Raw genomic sequence first — 17,406 nt, 5'->3', positions numbered from 1 at the left:
TCCCTGGTGCAGAGCTGAAGGGATTGGATACTGTAGCCTAGATGATAATTCTCTGCCTTCAAGGCAAAGGTTGCAGGTTCAAGTCCCAGTGAGGGTATGGCTAGCTGATGAAGCCAAAATAAGTCCGAAATAGATCTATCCTAACCTCCCTTAATTTTCAAATTCAGCAAAAAAAGATGTGACACACACACACACACACACACACATATATATACAGACAGAGACAAGAGACAGACAGAAACAGAAAGACAGAGGCAGAGAGACAGAGAGAGACAGAGAGACAGACCACGAGAGAGACCATGTATGTGTGAGTGTGCAAGAATTGTATATGTGTAGAGAGAGAGAAAGAAAGAAGGGGGAAGAGGAGAGTTTTGGGGAACAGACAAATCTTTTCCTGGCTGGTAAATTAATGAATTGCTAAAATGGATTGACAGTAGAAAATAACACAACCTGAATCCTATTTCCATGTTTGTCCTGCAGCTGTCAATTTCTGCAGGCATAATGGTTGACCAATGAATAAAGAGACACAAATATTGTGAACCTGAGGATAGATATTTGCAAGGCGATCCAACCAAGATTCACCAAGCAGCTAAAAGCAAAATATGACAATCTTGAAATGGGCTCCAAAAGAGAGAAGTGTCATTTTTATATTACTATACATATTCTATTCAAGAGCCATGGTGGCCTGGTGGTTAGAATGCAGTATTGCAGGTTAGTAATTCTGCCAACCGACAGCAATTTAATTCTGGCCGGCTCAGGGTTGACCTATCCTCTGTCCTTCCGAGGTTGGTAAAATGAGGACTCAGATAGCTAGGGGCAATATGCTGACTTTCTAAACTAGCATGACTTGAACCCTGGAAAATATTTTTTTGAATGTGCCTCATATTATTAATTTGTTTGATTGTTGGGGGCAATATGCTGATTCTCTAAATGGCTTAGAGAGGGGTGTAAAAGCACTATGAAGCCATATATAAGTCTAAATGCTCTTGCTATTAGGAGGAAAGGGCTCCATGTCAATTAGTTTTGTGTGCAGCAAATAATTTTGGGATCTACAGTGATCCCCCGGTTATTGCGTCCCCGACCATTGCGAACAGGGTAATTCGCGATTTTTCAACCCGGAAGTCAAAACACCATCTGCGCATGCGTGCCCTTTTTTCTATGGGCACGCATGCGTAGATGGTGCCCGGCAGATCAGCTGCTGGGCGGCTTCCCTGGGTCTTCCCCCTCTTGCTGGCGGGAGGGCGAGCAGCGGGCATCAGCAAGGAGTTTCCCCACCGCCCACGCAAACTCCTCGCTGCCGCTCGCCCTTTGCCCGCCCACACCGTTCATTCTCGCCGCTTTGGAGCTGAGTCCTGAAGCGAATTCGCTTCAGGACTCAGCTCGAAAGCGGCCAGAGCAAGCGCGGACAAGCCGTTCGCTGGCGCTAGCTCTCGCCGCTTTGGAGCTGAGTCCTGAAGCGAATTCGCTTCAGGACTCAGCTCGAAAGCGGCGAGAGCGAGCGCGGACAAGCCGTTCGCTGGCGCTAGCTCTCGCCGCTTTGGAGCTGAGTCCTGAAGCGAATTCGCTTCAGGACTCAGCTCCAAAGCGGCAAGAGCGAGCGCGGACAAGCCGTTCGCTGGCGCTAGCTCTCGCCGCTTTGGAGCTGAGTCCTGAAGCGAATTCGCTTCAGGACTCAGCTCCAAAGCGGCGAGAGCGAGCGCGGACAAGCCGTTCGCTGGCGTTAGCTCTCGCCGCTTTGGAGCTGAGTCCTGAAGCGAATTCGCTTCAGGACTCAGCTCCAAAGCGGCGAGAGCGAGCGCGGACAAGCCGTTCGCTGGCGCTAGCTCTCGCCGCTTTGGAGCTGAGTCCTGAAGTGAATTCGCTTCAGGACTCAGCTCCAAAGCGGCGAGAGCGAGCGCGGACAAGCCGTTCGCTGGCGCTAGCTCTCGCCTGCCTGCCCACTAGCGAGGAGCCGCCTGCCTGCCCGCTAGCGAGGAGCCGAAGATTGGGGGCGGCGCGGCTGTTTTAAAACGTCGCCACCGGCATGGGGGGCTTGCCAGCACCCCCCGGACCCCCAACCCGGGTTTGGGGGGCTGCTAGGAAGCCCCCCATGCCGGCGGCGATGTTTTAAAACACCCGCGCGACTTTCCAATGAGTCCCGAAGACAAACGTCAAACTTCCGCGTTTGTCTTCGGGACTCATTGGAAAGTCGCGCGGGTGTTTTAAAACGTCCCCGCCGACATGGGGGGCTCGCTAGCACACCCCCGAACCCCCAACCCGGGTTTGGGGGTGTGCTAGCGAGCCCCCCATGTCGGCGGGGACGTTTTAAAACACCCGCGCGACTTTCCAATGAGTCCCGAAGACAACGCGTTTGTCTTCGGGACTCATTGGAAAGTCGCGCGGGTGTTTTAAAACGTCCCTGCCAACATGGGGGGCTCGCTAGCACCCCTCCGAACCCCCAACCCGGGTTAGGGGGGTGCTAGCGAGCCCCCCATGTCGGCGGGGACGTTTTAAAACACCCGCGCCGCCCCCAATCTTCGGCTCCTCGCTAGCGCTGCGGAAGTAAAAACACCATCTGCACATGCGCAGATGGTGTTTTTACTTCCGCAGCGCTACTTCGCGAAAACCCGCTCGTTGCGGGGGGTCCTGGAATGGAACCCTCGCAACGAGCGGGGGATCACTGTATTTGTTGCCATCTTGGGCTCACGCAGGATCTGTAAAGCAGTAGCACAATAAGAAATAATTCTGCCCTAATTTTTTTCTTATTACATGCTGAAGATGAAGATGAAGATGATGATGATGGTGAAGAAGAAGAAGAAGAAGAAGAAGAAGAAGAAGAAGAAGAAGAAGAAGAAGAAGAAGAAGAAGTCGACAACAACAACTTTATGTTATCATCTTTAACAACTTCCAGATTGAAGATTATTGTCATCCAGGTCATGGTTGTCCCAAAGGTGCTTTTTCAAGAAGAAACTGGACTTCCTTTATTTTTTCTTGAAATTGTTTCGCTTCTCATCCAAGAACTTTCTTCAGTTCTGAACAGAAGAAGCTTGTTGGATGAAAAGTGAAACATCTTAAAAAAAAACAAAGAAAGTCCAGTTGCCTCTTGAAAAAAGCACCATTTGGAAAGGAGATTATTGGACTCTTCCCAGTCAAGTGAATTTAGAGAAAAAGATTAGTTATGATGAATGTATTCCATTAAGTTCTGTTGAATTTTCTACATTCGCTAACCAGTACTAAAGTTTTTTTTTTCCCAAGGGGGAAAAATCCTATTAAATACTGCAAACTTTAAGAACTTCATAAAAGTCAAAAGATTGAAAGGGTCTTTTGCAACTCTATGAAATATTTAAATTAGTGATGCATTGCTGAATCTTGGCCTAAAACAGGTTATGTGAACGTTGTGGAGGTTTTTTTTAATATATTTTTTTTTCTGTGGGAGATTATCATATTAATTACCATAGTAAGTAAAGTCTCTTTTTAAATTGAACTCAAGACTAGCATTTCATTGATGTAGCCATGTGGCACTTTTGGCAATGTTACAGATCTGATTCCTGTGATCTGTGTTTCTGTATTCTACATTTCTGTTTTCTTCCAGTTTTTTTTGTTATTTCCACAATGCCTGCAAAGGAGTTAGGGACAAACAAGACAATAGACAATAGATGTATCATTGTGATGGAAGCCCAATTTTGCTTAGATACTAAACTGTCAGATAAGGTCAACTGACGATGCCACGTTGAGGCACTGATAGAGTAGAGAAAGCTATAATTTTGTAACATTATTGGAGTAGCTAGGTGGACTCCATCTGTGGGAGAAAAACACGATCATGGAACTATTGATTGTGCAAACCTGCCGTACTTGGGTAGAGATCATGAAAATGGCCCCACATTAAACAGGTGGTCAGAGCAGTATGCAATCCAACAACCCACTTAATCTTTGCATGCCCATAGTAGAAAAGAGAGTTATAAGGTAAAAGCAAAAATTTCAGAAGAGGAGGATTTAGGAGTAGTGATTTCTGACAGTCTGAAAATGGGTGAACAGTGCAATCAGGTGGTAGGGAAAGCAAGTAGAATGCTTGGCTGCATAGCTAGAGGTATAACAAGCAGGAAGAGGGAGATCGTGATCCCACTGTATAGAGCGCTGGTGAGACCACATTTGGAATACTGTGTTCAGTTCTGGAGACCTCACCTACAAAAAGATATTGATAAAATTGAATGGGTCCAAAGATGGGCTACAAATATGGTGGTAGGTCTTAAGCATAAGACGTATCAGGAAAGACTTCATGAACTCAATCTGTATAGTCTGGAGGACAGAAGGGAAAGGGAGGGGGCAGGATCGAAACATTCAAATATGTTAAAGAATTAAATAAGGTTCAGGAGGGAAGTCTTTTTAATAGGAAAGTGAACACAAGAACAAGGGGGCACAATCTGAGGTTAGTTGGGGAAAAGATCAGAAGCAACTTGAGAAAATATTGTTTTACTGAAAGAGTAGTAGATGCTTGGAACAAACTTCCAGCAGACGTGGTGTAGATGCTTGGAACAAACTTCCAGCAGACGTGGTTGGTAAATCCACAATAACTGAATTTAAATATGCCTGGGATAAACATATATCCATCCTAAAATAAAATACACGAAATAGTATAAGGGCAGTCTAGATGGTCCATGTGGTCTTTTTCTGCCGTCAATCTTCTATGTTTCTATGTTTCTAAGGTACAAAGCATAGGTGAAAATACTTAAAGACAAAAACACAGGGCAGCTATTGGTAACACAGTAAGCTGAAGTTTTAGCACCTGTGCAAAAAGGAGGGTAAATCACAAATAAATAAATAACCCTCAGTTGCATTTGAAATTAGGCAATTGCTAATACAACCAGCATAATAATAGAGGTTTGCATGAAAAACGGCTACTTCAAAATACAGTAACGATTTCTTTTCTTTTTTTCCTTATTATTTTGAAAAAGCTGAAAGCTGAACCCAAGAGAAATATATTAACCATATTGTGCGCCTCTCCCCTTTTGCTCAAACTTGCTGAAAGGGACAGGTTCAAAAATGTATTATTAATTTATCAGCCTAGTGACATAAATTCTGCTAATGGATTGAGTTAGCACTGTGGATTGTAATAGTTTTAGGAAAATAGCAGGAGGTTGGGAGGATGGAACCAGACACCAAATATGATAAACACTTTAATTGGACCATGTTAGAAAGAAAGGAAGCTCAAATATAGAGTATTTATAAACAGTATTCAGATTCTATTTTCATATTTCGATGCTGCTCCGAGACGCTGCTATTGATAGCAAATGAAAGAAATGAAGGATAGCTTCTAAACCTTAGCTTTAACATGTCCCTGCAGTCTAGAATTAAATTTTCCTCCTTTCAGTGAGCACCAAAAATAGTTTTCTTAGATCTTTTGTTTGGGAGCTGCTTCTTTGTTTAATATCTCAGTTTGAACAGTGGACCTTGGAGATGAAAGAAGCTATACAAATAAGCCGAAATCATTAATTAATTCGTTCAGATTCTGCTACCTGTGACTTCTCTTTCAGAATCCATTGAATCATCTCACTTCTTGAAGCTGGAATATATAAGCATATATATAAGCATATATATTATATATATAAGCATATATATATACCACAACACCACTATTGCTGTAGAGCAGTGATGGTTAATAATAGTAATAGTAATAGTAATAGTAGTAATATAGTAGTAGTAGTAATAATAATACTAATAATAATAATAATAATTTATTAGATTTGTATGCTGCCCCTCTTTCTTTCTTTCTTTCTTTCTTTCTTTTTTTTTCTTTTTTTTGCCCTCCTTCTTTCCTTCTTTCCTTCCTTCCTTCCTTTCTTTTTCCTTCCTTCCTTCCTTCCTTTCTTTCTCTTTCCTTCTTTTCTTCTTTCCTTCTTTCCTTTTTTCTTTCTTTCTTTCCTTCCTTCCTTCTTTCATTCTTTCTTTCTTTCGTTGTTTGTTGGATTGATTTTTTTAATGCCATCCTTCTCCTTAGAATCAAGGTGGCTTACAATATATTAGCAATAGCATTTTTTAAAAAATATTTCCCCTACAATCCAGGTCCTCATTTCACTCACCTTGGAAGAATAGAAGGCTGAGTCAACCTTGAGCCGGTGATGAGATTTGAACCGCTGACCCGCAGATCTAGCAGTCAGCTTTAGTGGCCTGCAGTACTGTGCCACCTTAGCTCCTGCCCCTCACCCATTTTTGGCTTCCAGGTTGGTGCAGAATTTGGTACAAAACCAAACCCTGAGCCTTATGCCATGTGATTTTCAAAATTAGACCAATTCAGCATGGTTTTCTTGGGAGGCAATATATTGATATTTTTATAATTAAATTAAGACATGATGTGAATTGTTTTTTTTTTCTTTCCTTCCTTAAAGAGAAGTACAGTGATCCCCCGCTTGTTGCGAGGGTTCCGTTCCAGGACCCCCTGCAACGAGCGGGTTTTCGCGAAGTAGCGCTGCGGAAGTAAAAACACCATCTGCGCATGTGCAGATGGTGTTTTTACTCCCACAGCGCTAGCGAGGAGCCGAAGATTGGGGGCAGCGCGGCTGTTTGCCGCCGGCATGGAGGGCTTCCTAGCAGCCCCCCAAACCCGGGTTGGGGGTCCGGGGGGCGCTGGCTCTCGGCGCTTTCGAGCTGAGTCCGGGAGCGAATTCGCTCCCGGACTCAGCTCAAAAGCGCCGATAGCAAGCGGCAAGGAACGGCTTGTCCACGCCGTTCATTCTCGCCGCTTTCGAGCTGAGTCCGGGAGCGAATTCGCTCCCGGACTCAGCTCGAAAGCGGCGAGAATGAACGGCGTGGGCGGGCGAAGGGCGGGCGGCAGCGAGGAGTTTGCGTGGGCGGTGGGGAAACTCCTCGCTGACGCCAGCAAGAGGGGGAAGACTCAGGGAAGCCGCCCAGCAGCTGATCTCCCGGTTGCCATCTACGCATGCGTGCCCACGGGCACGCATGCGTAGATGGTATTTTGACTTCCGGGTTGAAAAATAGCGAAGTACCCTGTTCGCAATGGTTGGGGACGCAATAAACGGGGGATCACTGTACATTTGGAAATCTCTTCTGTTAAGGGCAGCTACGATAAAACGAGGGTTTAAAAAGCAGGAATGAGTTAAGTAAGTAAGAATGCAAGAAAAGGACTGAAGCACGGCAGCAGAGTTTTGAAAAACAGCAAATAGCCAAGAGAAATTTAGATAGCTAATAGCACTTTGAATTCAAATGAAGGCGAAGAATAATATCTGAAATCCGGATGATAGTATTTGACAAGGCGGTAGCACAGGATGAATGATATGTACCAGAATAAATTGGATAAATAATTAGGAAAATTGGATTAAGAATTTGGCATTTGGTATTATATTGTATTGTATTTTAATTTGAGGTATGTGAATTTGAATCCTTGTAAGGTGGTGGAAAAACAATAAAAATTTATACTCTCCTCCCCCAAAAAATTTGGCACAAAACTAAACCCTGAGCCTTACGCCGTGTGATTTTCCAAATTAGACCAATTCAGCCTGGGTTTTTTGGGAGGCAATGCATTGCTCCATTACAAATTCTCTGTGTGACAACTTTGGATATGGATGAATACTTTATACGTGTGCAAAGCATCCAGTAGTCAATGCCTATTGATGCCACGCGACAGAATTTCACACATTCGTATGCAGAGGATTGTTTCCTCCCCACTGTGTTAATGAGAAATATCTATATAAGAAATAAAACCGTTTGTGTGCATTCTCCTGAAAACAAAGACCACAAGAACAGAGCCAAAATGTGCAGGTGCCAGGAATTTTTGTTATCAATGACAGACGAATTATGAGACTGCAAGTGTTTGGGAATGAACTCAAGGACATGTGACAATGTATTTATACACTTTAAAAAATGAAGATGAAAAAGCGTGCACTAAATTGACTTTAAAATGCAAGAACAAAGGGAAAAAGTTCTTCAGATTGTGAAGAACAGTATTAGTGGAGACGCAGGTGAGGAAATACTATAGATCAGTAATGGCAAATATTTTTTCCCTCGGATGCCGAAAGAGTGTGGGCATGTGCTATCGTGCATGCGCAAGTGCCCACACCAATAATAGGCAGCCAAAAATTTTACTGCCACACTGTGGGTGTGGCTTAATGGTCATGTGACTGGGTAGGAGTGGCTTGCCAGCCATGTGACCAGGTGGGAGTGGCTTGAACGATCATCATTCAAGCTAACTCATCACCTCAAGGTTCGACTACTGTAACGCTCTCTACATGGGGCTACCTTTGAAAAGTGTTCGGAAACTTCAGATCGTGCAGAATGCAGCTGCGGGAGCAGTCATGGGCTTCTCCAGGTATGCCCATGTTATACCAACACTCCGCAGTCTGCATTGGTTGCCGATCAATTTCCAGTCACAATTCAAAGTGTTGGTTATGACCTATAAAGCCCTTCATGGCATTGGACCAGAATATCTCCGAGACCGCCTTCTGCTGCACGAATCCCAGCGACCGATTAGGTCCCACAGAGTGGGCCTTCTCCGGGTCCCGTCAACTAAACAATGTTGGTTGGCGGACCCCAGGAGAAGAGCCTTCTCTGTGGCAGCCCCGACTCTCTGGAAACAGCTCCCCCCAGAGATTATAACTGCCCCTACCCTCCTTGCCTTTCGCAAACTCCTTAAAACCCACCTTTGTCGTCAGGCATGGGGGAACTGAGATATCTCCCCCAGGCCTATATAATTTATGTATGGTATGTTTGTAGGTATGTCTGCTTAAAAATGGTTTTTTTTAACTGTTTTAAATTGTAAATTGAAAATTATTAGATTTGTCAGGAACTGTTTTTATTGTGTTTTGAGCTGCCCCGAGTCTACGGAGAGGGGCGGCATACAAATCTAATAAATAAATAAATAAATAAATAAATAAATAAATAAATAAGCAAGCAAGCAAGCAAGCAAGCAAGCAAGCAAGCAAGCAAGCAAGCAAGCAAGCAAGCAAGCAAGCAAGCAAACAAACAAACAAATAAACAAATAAACAAATAAACAAATAACGGTTAAGTCCTCGACTTTCAACCTTACCAGTGTCGCTCGCTGGGGTGACAATTTGCTTCGCGTTTCCCGCGCTCTCCTTCCTGGGTCACCCCCGCCTAAGGCTGGGTAGCTAGGCGAATGGGTGTTGCCAGAAGCATAAATGCTGCCAGCCCCGCTTCCACCCAGGCCTTCTGCTTGCACCTCAGGTGGGAGGTGGCCGTGTGAGGCTGGAGGGGAGCTGGGCAGGAGAGAGGGAAGCTTGTCCAAGGCCAGGAAGGAGGAAAGAGGAAAAAATCAAGGAGCACAAATGCAGCAGCAGCAGGGAAAACAAGGAGAGCCAAACCGAGACCAGTAATCCAGGAAGTGACAGCCGCCAATTAGCTGGAGCTGCGCATGCATCTTCATTTCCGCTGGTGGAACTGCATTCCAACCCGTCTTGCCTGCTGCCCAGCCCTGGGCCAGACTCATATTTCAGTGCCTGGGAAAGGTGAAAATAGCTTCCCCCGCCCACTGGAGGCCCTCTGGAGGTCAGGAAAGACCTGTTTCCCAACTTCTGGTGGGCCCATTAGGCCCATGTTTCACCCTCCCCAGGGTCTAAAGTCTTCCCTGGAAGCAAGGGAGGATAAAAACGCACTTTTCCATCCACCTGAGGCTCTCTGGAAGCCAAAAATGCCCTCCCAGAGCCTCTGTGTGAGCCAAAAATCAGCTGGCCAGCACACACATGCACGTTGGAGCTGAGCTAGGGCAATAGCCCGCGTGCCAGCAGATATGGCTCCACATGCCACCTGTGGCAACAGTGCCATAGGTTTGCCATAACTGCTATAGATAGTTTCCTACTGATTGCATGTATAAAATACTAGCTAAATATCCTTGCTTTGCTATGAAACTATGCTATATGGCTTGATAAATTGACACGTAAAGCTTATGAAACTGAACACCTTAGCATGGAGTATATTGTCTAAACTTTCAGCCCGCAGTCCGGATGAGTCATGATCTGGTCACGCCCACTGGCAGTTGGAACAGAGTTCTTTTTAGGTAGGGAGGGGAGTAGAACGTCTAACTCCTTAGCATCAGAACATGTTAATAATATAATATAAAAAATATATTATTTCGTGGTCATTTCCAAAAATCCTTTCTTAGCAAGCACCTAAAAGCCAAGAGGAAAATACCTGCCAAGTTTCAAATTTGTAGACTTTATGGTTCTGGAGATTTCATGCTGATGCGCGTTTGGCTTTTATATACCAGTATATAGATTTAGAAAGAGGCTGTTTGATTGCAGAGCAGCATTGTAGCTATATAGTATTTGCATTGGTTGGCATTTATTTAGTAATATTTTCATATGTTTGCCTTTTTAAAATATGTTTATACTGCTAGCTGCCTAGAACCTGTGGGAATGAATATCATATATGCAAGAGAAACAATAGTTCTGACAACTATCACAATACCAATAAATTGACGGATTTAGTATCATGTATATAAATATTATTATGAATCTGTCATCTGCACCTCTATAACTGTCTGGTTTGGTGCTGCAACACAACAGGACCGACACAGACTTCAGAGGAGAATAAGAACTGCAGAAAAAACAATTGCTGCCAACCTGCCTTCCATTGAGGACCTGTATACTGCACGAGTCAAAAAGAGGGCAGGGAAAATATTTACTGACCCCTCACATCCTGGACATAAACTGTTTCAACTCCTACCCTCAAAACGTCGCTACAGAGCCCTGCACACTAAGACGACTAGACACAAGAACAGTTTTTTCCCGAACGCCATCACTCTACTAAACAAATAATTCCCTCAATACTGTCAGACTTCTTACTAAATCTACACTTCTATTTCTACTAGTTTTCTCATCATTCCTATCCCTTTCCTCCCACTTGGGACTGTATGACTGTAACTTGTTGCTTGTATCCTAAGATTTTTATTAATATTGATTGTTTCTTCATCGCTTATTTGACCCCTATGACAATCATTAAGTGTTGTACCACATGATTCTTGACAAATGTATCTTTTTCTTTTATATACGCTGAGAGCATCTGCATCAAGACAAATTCCTTGTGTGTCCAATCACACTTGGCCAATAAAATTCTATTCTATTCTATTCTATTCTTCTATTCTATTCTATTCTTCTATTCTATTCTTCTATTCTATTCTATTCTATTCTATATATCCTGGTATGACTGCATTTATTCACCCTACACCTTATCAGGGGTGGGCTGCTGCCGGGATGGGAGGGAACGCAATGGGGTAGCAAAAATGGAGCTCCACCCCAGACCACCCAATTTGCACAGAAAGATGTTGAAAGAAAATGCAGGGCGTCCTGCATAAGCCATGCCCACAGTGTGGTAGTAAAAATTTGGGTAGCCCTTCACTGCACCTTATGTTAAAAGACAGCCAGCCTTTATAATGAAATCCAATTCATTGTTATAAGAAGCCTAAGAAGTTTACTTTTTTTGTATATGAGTATTGCTAGTGAAAATGGCATGTATAAAATCCATCAAAATTGGTAAGCGGTTCTCTTGAGTCCTTCCCTGTTCATAAATCACAATCTATGAAAATGTCCCCCAAGCAATCAAATTCATTGAAAGATATTAGAAGCCCTTTCAATTGCCATTTAAAATGAACCCATGTCATTTTCTCCTCAACTATGGGAAATTAAAAATCTAGATTAGGATATATGAATTATGTCAACACATGCTGTTTTGAAATGACCTGGTTAACACAACGAATTGTCTTGTTTTTGTTTTCTCTTTTTTTAACGAATGCATGCGTAGAATTAGACGTTAAAGATGCTGTTTTGAATCAAGTGATGATAACTAAACCCTTTTTTCTAATCCGTCTGGCCAGAAAGAAATTATTGATCTGTCCTTTTTCAACTGAGTGCTCATACAATTTCCAGTAGTCACAGCTCTCTATTTACTGCATGGGTGTCAAACTCGATTGTGTCATGTGATATATTGTGACGTATTATGACGTGTTTTTTCCAATGCAAAGCAAGGGTAGGTATGGCTTGAGGGCCGCCATCTGGCCCACAGGCCACAGGTTTGGCACCCCTGAAATTTACTGCATTGGAATACGCATCAATAGATGTAGATGATGTCAGAGTTAATCTTGGCCCTTAGTTAAATGTGAAACACCAGCTTCACATAAAAAATAAAAAATCTAAAGAAGTCAGGTAAAAAAAATATTCATATTTGGATCATTTGATATGGAATGACCCTTTTGATTGATGTCTGGATAAATGCATATTACTGTGCGCATATACAAAACAGATCTTCGACCCTGTAATAGGTGATCTTGGAAAGAGAGAGAGAGAGAGACAGTGAGAGAGAAAATTAGTAAACCCCTGGCAGCCACTGCTGAACATGAATCCCTGTTTATTAAAAACCATTTCTTTCTTAGCATGGGACCATTTGTTGTCAGAAATAATTTCCTAAATACAGTTAATGAAAGAATTTTCATTGCATAAACATAATATTATAAAAAAGCTATTTTCATTTTTCTGACTAAATCCCAGAGTGTAAGAATTGTACAAGTGTAATTAGTTATGCATGGAGGAGATAACACAAGCTTTAACTGCTGAATAATTGGTATGTAGAATGAAAAGGCTCTTTGATTTCTATGCTGTGGAAACCACCATTGAATTGTTGATGGTTTCCTTGCTGAGGAATGTTTAGCCCATGAGCTCCTGAAAGTCCCAGAATGTCTGCTCTGAGTGACATCATCACGTAGTAGATGAGACTACCAGTAGCTCAGATTGAATTGTTGATGTTGATATTGTCTAAGTAGATAATAAAACATCTGCAGGCAAACAACCAAGCTTAGAGCATCAAGAATTCCACAATACGATGTAATATAACATAGTGCAAATATAGTATGTGTAATATTTGGTTTTCTTGTAGTGCCTCATTATCATCCTGCATGTGCAGAAGGCTTTGCGCATGTACAGATGGTTAAAATAAGAAATTGGCGGCATTGGTGTATGTTTGGTTTTATAATAAGGGTTTTTAGTTGTTTTATTATTAGATTGTCACATGCTGTTTTTTATCATTGTTGTTAGCCGCCCCGAGTCTATGGAGAGGGGCAGCATACAAATCCAATAAATTATTATTATTATTATTATTATTATTATTATTATTATTATTATGTCAGTACAACACAGCAAACGAGATCACTATGCTGGATTTCGTATTTCATCACCAGTCGGGCGCTTCCCAAGCACCTAGGACTGCATGATGTAGCGGCGAATTATGTTTGCCGATCCCAGTAAAGCAGCCTTTTGCAATTGACAGATGGAGATTTTGTCAATTCCAATGGTTTTCAGATGTCCGCTGAGATCCTTTGGTACTGCGCCCAGCGTGCCAAGTACTACTACTACTACTACTACTACTACTACTACTACTACTATTATTATTATTATTATTATTATTATTATTATTATTATCTGGGAAGGTGGGTGGAGGCTCACACTGCCACCACTATTGGTTGTCCTAACCACCAGCATCCATCATTACTATTATTCCCAACTGGGCCAAACCCGTAGCATTTCACCCCTGGATAATAATCAGAGTGGCAAAAAGGCAATAAAAATACACAAAACCAGAAGACGAAATTTCTACTTTCTTTCTGTGTTACAGTGGCACCTCTACTTACGAAGTTAATTCGTTCTGTGACCAGGTTCTTAAGTAAAAAAGTTTGTAAGAAGAAGCAATTTTTCCCATAGGAATCATTGTAAAAACAAATAATGCGTGTGATTGGGGAAACCACAGGGAGGGTGGAGGACTTGCTTGCTCCCAGGAGATACCTAGAGAGGCCCCACGGAGGCTTCTCCATGCCTTTTCCCGCCCTGTTTCCACCACGGAGATTCCTAGAGAGGCCCTACAGAGGCTTCTCCCTGCCTTTTCCGACCCTGTTTCATCCCAGGAGATTCCTAGAGTGGCCCCACGGAGGCTTCTCCCCACTTTTTCCGGCCCTGTTTCCTCCCAGGAGATACCTAGAGAGGCCTCACGGAGGCTTCTCCCTGCCATTTCCAGTTACAGTTTCGGAGGTTCAGGTTATTAAGTGGAAAATGGTTTTTGAGAAGAGGCAAAAAAAACCCCACTCGGTTCTTATCTAGAAAAGTTTGTAAATTGAGGCGTTCTTAGTTAGAGGTACCACTGTATTTTCTTTCCTTCAAAATCATGGGAGAGGATGGATATGGGAGACTTCTGGGGAGACCCTTCCTTCTGATGCTTTGAAAAATCCAACCTGCTCCCAATAGGCTGAAATTGCTGAAAATTGGGGAGGGGGGGGTACGATTTTGCATTGCTTTTCTACTTTACTCTAAAAGCAGACAGATAGGATCCCAAATCATATCATATAATTCCAATTTGTCAGTAGCCCTTCAGAAGGCAAGCTTCTAGTGTTAAATCCAATGGTCATCCCAGCTGCAGAGGATTACTTAGGATAGTATTTTATTCTGTCGAGCTCTCTGGTAGAATCCTCCCCAAAATGCACAGATACAATTTCAGACACACACACACACGTTTGAAAATTCAAAACAATGTTCTTTATAATGAAAATTCACTTAAATCAAGCCCTCTTTTGGTATAGCAAAGAGCACTGGTCTCCAAACAAACTGGTAATTTGTACAAGTCCCTTATCAGTTCTGTGATACTCAGCTTGCAGCTGTGAGGCAATTCACACTCCTTCTTCTTTCATAAAGTGAAACACATTTTGCTCTGGTTTAGTTTCAAAGTGGGGGAAAATCAGCACACAAAAGGTCAAAGTCAGTAAAGCAGTCATGAAACACAACGATCAGATAATCCTCCACAATGGCCAAACCCACAGGCTGCTCTTTATAGCAGCCTCCCTAATGACCACAGCCCCACCCAACCACAGGTGGCCTCATTTTCTTTGACAATAATCTCTCAGTTGTTGTTGCTTATGCATCGCTCTCCGCATGCGTGGCTGTATCATTAACTCTTGTTCTGAATCCAAGGAGGAGCTAGATAATTGCTCTCCTTCTGAGCTGTCTGCCCCACTCTCCTCCTCCCTGTCACTCATGTCTTCTTGGTCAGAGGAGCCTTCATCAGCAGATTCCACCGGGGGCAAAACAGGCCTGCAGCATGTGGATGTTTCCCTCACATCCACAGTCCTTGGGGCAGGAGCTGGGCCAGAGCTAACCACAACAGTTTTTAATGGGTTTTTTTGTGAATTTACTGGGTTGGAAATCATTAAAAGGGTGAATTTGTTGGGTGCTGATATAGCTTAGTTAAATGTTTGAGGATTGGCAATCAGCTTGTAATCATCCACCATAAAATTGAAACACACATACTGAAATACAAAGAGTTTTGGTCCGATATTGCCATTCATTTTCAGAAAAGTCTAATAAACCAAAGCAAATCCATTACATTTTTTTACAAAAGACACGAACTTTCTAATATTAGGTTTTTGTTAGCTGAAAGCAGATAATTAAACCCTGCTCTTTTTTCTCCCTCCCCTCTGCAGAGCAAAGTAAGTAATAATAGAATGGTAATAAGATTTTCCTTTGCTAAACTCATTTGGGATCATTTTATTTTAAATATAATTAATGGTCATGTAATGATAGTAATGAGCTGGTGTGAAAGCTCAGTAATGAGAAGATATTTGGGCTTGCGTGAAAGTTGTAGGTTAGCGGAGAGAGAGAGATCGGTTCATCTGTTCATTGGTTTAAACTCTATATTCAATTTACAGAAGAAGTAGACCTATTACCTAAATCTAGATCTTTACAAAAAGTTCTATCAAGTCCAGATAAGTTAGGGTATTTGGTCAACAGTGGCCTATTTTTCATTTCAAATTATCTAATTTTAGCTTACAACCCTAGGTTTAGAAATTTAGGACTATGTCCCCCTTAAACATGACCTAAGCATAGCCCATATAATCGTCTGCTACAACATCCTTCCTGTCAACGACTAGTTCAGCTTCAACTACAACAACACACAACAGATACAAACATAAAGTAAGTCGCTCCAAACTCGACTGCAGGAAATATGACTTTAGTAACCGAGTAGTTGATGCATGGAACTCTCTACCTGACTCTGTAGTACCATCACCTAACACCCAAAACTTTACCCTCAACTATTGACCTCACCCGATTCCTAAGAGGTCAGCAAGGGGCATGTATAAGTGCACCAGCGTGTCTACCGTCCCCTGTCCTAAGGTTTCTCTCTTAGTAGTATCATGTATATAAACATTGTTATACAGTATCTTTGTACATTACCAATAGGTACTTGGCTAAACAAACAAACAAACAAACAAACAAACAAACAAACAAACAAACAAACAGCTAGCTAGCTAGCTAGCCAGCCATCAACACATTAATCACCCAAGAGGAAGCCACACCCAAGCAGGCACCACATAAATATTATTCGGTAGAGAAAAATTCCCTGAGAATGGGTTCATGCACGAATCCAAAAGCTTGGAAACCTCTAAACCTCTGGTCCCAATGACCAATCCAAATTTAGAAAAATTCCAAAGAATCTTCCCTTGAGATACAGGCCTTACTTCTAAATCAAGTCTGTTGACAGTCATGAAAAATATATATATGGATCTTCATTATTTATTTTATTTTATTTTATTTATTTGTTAGATTTGTATGCCATCCCTCTCTGTAGACTCGGGGCGGCTCACAACAACAATAGAAAACAGTTCATAACAAATCTAATAATAATGATTAAAAAAGAAGACATTAAAATCCCCGTTATTAAAACATACATACACAGAGACATACCATACTTAAATTGTATAGGCCCGGGGGAGATGATTCAATTCCCCCATGCCTGATGGCAAAGGTGGGTTTTAAGGAGTTTACGAAAGGCAGGGAGGGTGGGGGCAGTTCTAATCTCCGGGGGGAGCTGGTTCCAGAAGGTCGGGGCCACCACAAAGAAGGCTCTTCCCCTGGGGCCCGCCAAACGACATTGTTTAGTCGACGGGACCCGGAGAAAATGATTAGACACCTTTTTCATATACAATGTAAAATATCTAATAGTCCAAACTTGCTGACTGAATGTTCTTGTGTTTTATCTTTTTATTATTATTATCATTATTATTATTATTATTATTATTATTATTATTATTATTATTATTATTAATTAATTTATTGCATTTATATGCTGCTCACTCTGAAATGGACTCCGAGCAGCTAACAATGGTTATAAATATAATACAAGTAAAAAAACCCAGTAAAAACGCCACTAAAATCACGTGTATAATAAAAAAATCCATACATACTAACAATCAATCTTAATTCCAGGCCTGCCAGAAATGCCAGGTTTTAACAGCTTTGGAAAACTGGTAAGGAGGAGATAATGCAAATCTCTGGGGACAATTGATTCCATAGGGTTGGAGCCACCACAGAGAAGGCTTTTCCCCAAGGTCCTGCCAACCAACATTGTTTGGCGGACAGGACCTGTAGA

At 42.3% G+C, this 17,406-nt stretch overlaps 1 protein-coding gene across 1 annotated transcript in view; it reads right to left on the bottom strand.

The window, feature by feature from the left end:
• Positions 1 to 17,406, bottom strand: part of CNTN5 (contactin 5) — a 439,109-nt gene that overhangs the window by 113,364 nt on the left and 308,339 nt on the right. The gene's annotated exons all lie outside the window — the stretch shown is intronic.

Source organism: Erythrolamprus reginae, chromosome 4 (genome assembly GCF_031021105.1).
Source record: "Erythrolamprus reginae isolate rEryReg1 chromosome 4, rEryReg1.hap1, whole genome shotgun sequence".
Lineage (NCBI taxonomy): Eukaryota > Metazoa > Chordata > Lepidosauria > Squamata > Dipsadidae > Erythrolamprus > Erythrolamprus reginae.
The sequence above is the reverse complement of the archived record's forward strand: the minus strand, read 5'-3'. Positions and strand labels throughout refer to the sequence as shown.